Source organism: Heterocephalus glaber, unplaced genomic scaffold, assembly GCF_053883595.1.
Source record: "Heterocephalus glaber isolate CG9 unplaced genomic scaffold, H.glaber_assembly_v1.0 deba00001733, whole genome shotgun sequence".
NCBI classification, from domain to species: Eukaryota; Metazoa; Chordata; class Mammalia; order Rodentia; family Bathyergidae; genus Heterocephalus; species Heterocephalus glaber.
Window position 1 is genome coordinate 481,818 of NW_028258444.1, and position 6,000 is coordinate 487,817.

Sequence of the window (6,000 nt, forward strand, 5' to 3'; positions counted from 1 at the left end):
TTCTAATTTCATGTTTAAAGTGCCTAAAATATTCAGTGTTGACATTGTTGTCAAATGTTACCGCCTTAATAATTTTAAATATTCTAACTAAATGAAATGATAAAAATATTTAGTTGATTTATATGTTAATTAGCCTCATTTGATTTCTGCAAAATGTATATGTTTATCAAAAAGTCACACTGTACTCAATTACTACATGGAATTATTATGTAAAAATGATACTCTTTAATGTTAATGTTATTCACCTTAATTTGATTTTGTTCTCATGTTACTTGGAAGAAATGTATTGAAAATGACTCAATAATCAAGTCAAATTGCTTATCATAAGAGGTTTCTGCTTATTGATTTCAGATATATGGCTTCATTTAATCCTGAAAGCCTCTCTTTGAAATATTTGCTGTAATTCACCCCCTTTCTTAAAAAAGGAGAGTGACATTAAAAGGGATCATTACCCTGCTAACTGAACTGACACAGAGTGCACCTTTTGAGCATTGGTGTATTACATTTTGTAAAACCAGTGATTGGATTTTCAATATGAAATTTACTCCTTGAAGGGACTTTGCTCATTTTATGTATAGTGATATCCTTCCTAGAACAATACTAAGAGCTACTTTTTCTTGACCTTCATTCAACCCCATCTCCTCTGTCTCCTTTTTTATTCCTTCACTCTTCCATTATTTCTTCCACTTTTCTTCCTTTTTACCTACTTCTTTCCCTTTCCCGCTCTACTTTCCCACCTTCCTTTCTTGAATTTTTCATTTCCTCCTTCCTTATTTCTGACTTTTTAATTTTTTTATGGCTGAACAATATTCTACTACACCTGTACACACACTGCACGTGTTTTCATGCATTGGTTGGGATTCAGATAATTCCCTAAATTTATCCATTGTAAATAGTGCAGCTATGGATTTATATGCACTTTTCTTTATTTGAGCATATGTTTTCCATCCTTAAAATCTACCTAGGAGTGGGACTTCTGGATCATATTGCAATTGTATACTTGTGTTTCCTAAAATCACATATTTCTTCACAGAGGTGGCATTCTTTTCATTCATTACATTATGTCAGGTTGTAATATTCAAGGTAATAATGTTATTTTTCCCTTTTAAGTAGCGATTACAGATTCTTCAAAAACTGAAACAAGAAATTCCATTTGATAAAGCTATCCCTCCTCTAGGTATCTCCCCAAAAGAGTTAAAATCCTCATAGTACAGGACACATGCATTCCATGTTTTAAGCAGCATAATTTATAATAATTACATCTTGGAAACAGCATATATGTTCATCAACAACAACGGGATTGATAAAGGAAATGTGGCATTTATACACAATGGAATAAGACATAGTACTCTGCCATAAAGAGAGATAAGCTTGAGACATTCATAGGTAAATCGATATAACTAAGAACATAAAGGTAAGTGAAATGAGTCAGACACACAAGTTCAAGTACCACATGGTTTCTTTTATATGAGACACAATATATGTATGCATATATAGAGAGAGAGACAGAGAGAGAGAGAATAGGATACATAGGATATAGGGTTAGGGGGAAGTTCAAGTAATTCCCTAAATTACCTATTCCACTGTTGCAAATACATTTCAATATACATGCTAATTCAGTTCTTTCATGCTACTAGTTTCTCTTAGCTTATTGAAAGCAATGTTTTGTGACATTATTTTTTGTTTCCTCTTTATAAGAGAGAATCTTTTTCTATATATATTTTGTCCACTAACTACTTTCAAGATAATGAAACAGAGTAATAACTATTGTTATTCTCCTCTAATTTTGTTTTGAAATTTTTACTTTTTTCCATAAAACAAAAAGCAATTATAGTGTTGTCTTTCATGTAGAATATTATATCATGGTACTTTATATACTGTTGTTTATTAGTGTTTCCTTTTGGCAGACTCACACCTACAAATACACTTTGACCATTTCCACCCTCTTCATCATTCCCTGTGTCCTGTCCTCTGCCCTAGAGTCACATTTGGGGAAGGGGTTTCAATGTATATTAAATATTTTGTTCAATGTATATTAAAATGTAAATATTTTGTTCATATCAAATCTCCTACATTGTATGTACTTCTTGTTGTCTTATAGTCTCCTCACTTAGAATCCATGTATTAAGGAACTCATGTGATATTTGTCTTTCTGAGTCTGACTCATATTCCTCAACATGACGGTCTCTAGATCTGTCAATTTTCTTCTAAGTGATATGTTTATTTTTTCTTGGGGTTGTATATTCATGTTTATGACTGTACTTTTTATTGACATTCACCTAGGACTAATTAAACACCTTCTGTGCTTTATGACAATTAGTATATCTCCTAGGGGAAAATATCTTTTAAGACATATGTTTTGTCATTATGTAGTGTGTCTTTTTCTTTCTGAACAGTATATATGTAGGACATATTTGCCTTTTATAAATGTGTTTTGAACATATGTGCCCCTTACTTTATGATGCCATTCTGTTGTTTTCAGGTATACAATTTATTTTTAACAAAACTCATTATGATATAAAAACATATCATCTATTTGTTCATCTTATCTTACTAAATATATATATTTTCACCAATATCCACCTAATTTCAAAGCCCATCACTGGTGGTGGTCACCATTTTGTTTTGAGTTGAACTTTTACATATCTACACTTAGGTAATTTAATGCAGTATTTTTTTTATCTGTAACTGATTATTTCCTTACTGTTCCCAGTTTATCCACATGAGAGATAATGCCAGGATTTCCTTCTTTTCAAAGGCTGATTTGTATTACATTGTGTAGATGTATCACTTTTTTTAATCTGGTCATCTGATATCAGAAACTTGGGTTGATTCCATATTGTGATCATTAATTGCAATATGTGGCCTTGACCTGAGTGAGAATCTTCTCACACATTAGTAAAGTTGTGGGTGTGACTTTAGCTAATTGACTTATAAGTCAGAAACCTGAAGAGGAAAGACCTAGCCCTGATGTTGGTGGCACCATCAAGTCACTTTGGAACCTGGATAAAATAAAAAGAGAAAGAAAGGAAGTGCTCCCATTTTGGAACGGCTCAAGATTTTACCGCTGATTTTGGACATCAGTCTTCAGTCTTAACTGCCATCCCCACATACTTATATTGGTACCTTATACTACAGACACCAAGCCATCAATGGCTTCTTACACATATTTTATTTGTACTTATTGTAATAAATGATGAATACACCAATCATAGTGACATAGGACATATATGTAGTGCATCTTAAGTCTTTATATTTCCTCTCACTTCCATTCCCTCTCCTTCCATCCCTAGAGCCCCTCCCTATCAGCCTAAGATCTACCTCCCTGTTTCTTATCTATGTTTAATTTTGCTTTCTAAATTATTGTACTTTGAATTTCCTATATGGGAGAAACCTTGCCATATTTAACTTTCTGTGCTGATTTATTTCTCTTAGCTTTATGGTCTCATGGTGCATCTGCATTTGTACAAATGATACAATTTTATCCTTTTGTATGCCTGAGCAGTATTCCATTGTGTGTAAATACCACATATTCTGTATCCATTCATCTGCTGACATGCATGTAGGCTATTTCCAAGATTTAGCTCTTATGAGTTGCTCTGCTATAAACCCGAATATATGCAGGTATCATTGTAATGCTATTCTTTAACCCTTTTGAAGATACCCAGAAGGAATAGAGCTGAGTCAAATGGAATATCTATTTTTCTTTTTTGAAGAATCTGCATACTGATTTCCACAGTATTTGTACTAGTTTACATTCATTCCATCAAGAGTAGAGAAAGGTTCATTTTTCCCATAACCTCATTTGTTGTCTTTTGAATTGTTGATAAGCATTCTTTGTGAGCCCCAGAACAAACGAAGTTCTGCAACAGCTCCAGGCTGCCATGCAGGTGGTGTTGCTCCTGGGGCTAAAGGTCCCAGACAGATCCAAGCGTTCAGGTGTTGTCATTAGGAGATAAGGATGCTATTTGGAGCCTGTGGAGGGTGCTTATAGAGGAACTGCAGCAGAGGCCCTAAAGATGTTGGAGCAGGGCCGCGAACTTATCTCAGTGGCACTGTGCCTTCCTCCCAAGTGCAAGGTCCTGAGTTTGATCCCCAGTACAAAAAAAGATTTTGGAGAAAGACTTTTCTGTTATCATCTGCAGAAAACAACTCTCCTTTTGAGAAACAGCTCCTAGCCTGATATTTAGCCTTAAGAAACTGAACTATTAGGCTTGGGACACAAGGCTACAATGTGACTTGAGCTATCGGTCATGAACTGGGTGATATCTAATCCATGAAGTCTTAATGTTGAACATGCACAACAGTAGTCATCAAATGGATGTGGTGTATACATGACTCATTGCTGGCAGAACCAGAAGATAAAAGTAAGTGATGTGGAGAAGTAGCAGAAAAGCCCATGATTCTGACCCTGGTTCTACTGCCTCTGTCCTGTAGAATGTACCTACTCCATTATGACATGTATCCTATGATCTATTGACAAGGGAAGAGAAGACTAGGACTTATTTACAGATGATTTTGTCTATTATGCAGGCACTACCAGGAAAAGGTGATGAAGGTATTTGTGTCTTATGTAAATGCTTAGCAAAAAATTACCTCAGACAAAAATTTAATAATCAAGAGGAGAGAATGACCCATTCTGTGGATAGTAGTTGACATTTTTCCTCAGTAAGCATCATTGCCCAATGAATTCATGACAAAGTGATCATGGTATCACAGATGGACTCAGCAACATGGACTTTCACTCACCAAGGCTGACCTGGCAACAGCTAGTGCTGAATGTTCATTTTGACAGCAGCAGAGACCAAAATTGAGTGCCCAGTATAGCTGCACTCCCTGGGGTGATCTATAGAGTACAAGGAAAGGGGGCATCACTAGAACTTCTGCAGCAAGGCCTAGCCTCCTGCGAGCCATGATGGCGCAGCTTAGTTAACTTAAAAGGTAGAGAAAATGAGACTGAGAGAAGCTGAGCTTTGGTCCTGACAGTGGTACTCTGGGTAGCAAAGACCAGCCCACTGAGGTTTCAGCATTGACCAGAGGACACAATGGAGATCTGGCCTGCAGGCAGCAGAGCTAGGTCTAATCAAATGATTTTTCCACAAAATTATGAATTTCTTCCGACAGTGACCAACCTGCAAGCTGGTGGCAGGTTGATTAAGTTGAACCATATCCATGATAGACAAGGCAGCACTTTGTCCTTACAGAAATAGTTATTCTGGGTATGGATATGTCTTCCCTGAATGTAATGCTTCTGCCAAAGCTACTCTCTTTGGGATTAAAAATGCCTTTACTACACTCATGGTATTCTATGGAGCAGCATTTATAATCAATGAATGAACTGTATAGCCATATTTCTTTATAAGTATACTCTATAATTATGGCAATGGGCTCACTTATCTTACCATATTCTCCAACATGCAGGCTCAGCTGGCTTAATATAAAGTGGAAATAACATTTTAAAGATTCATTTACAGTGCCAGCTAAGTGGCAAGGTCATGTACATCTAAATTAAGGTTCTCAAGAAGGCTGTAATATGTTCTGAATCAGTCCCTGATATATGCTTTTGCTTCTTCCATATCCATGATTCATAGGACCAAGAATGAAGGGGTAGAATGGGCTGGTACCACTCATCAGTGACCTATTAACAAAGTTTTTCATTCCTGTTTCCATGACACTGTGCTCTCCTGACCTAGATGTCTTATTTCTCTCTCAGGGAAGGCTTATACCAGGAGGTAGAACCACTAGCTAAGCCTTCTCCTGGTCATTTTTGCCTCCTTCTGCCTCTGAGTCTACAACTGAAAAGAGAGTTATAGTGTTGGTGTGGGTGATTGATTCAGACTACTAACGGGAAGTGGAAAGTTGGTTACTATTCAAGAACGACTATATTTAGGATGTAGATGTTCCCTCTGGGTATCTTCTAGCATTACTATGCCCTATTAATAAGGTCAATGGGAAACTACAGCAACCTAATCCAGGCAGGTTGACAAGTGGCCCAGAAAT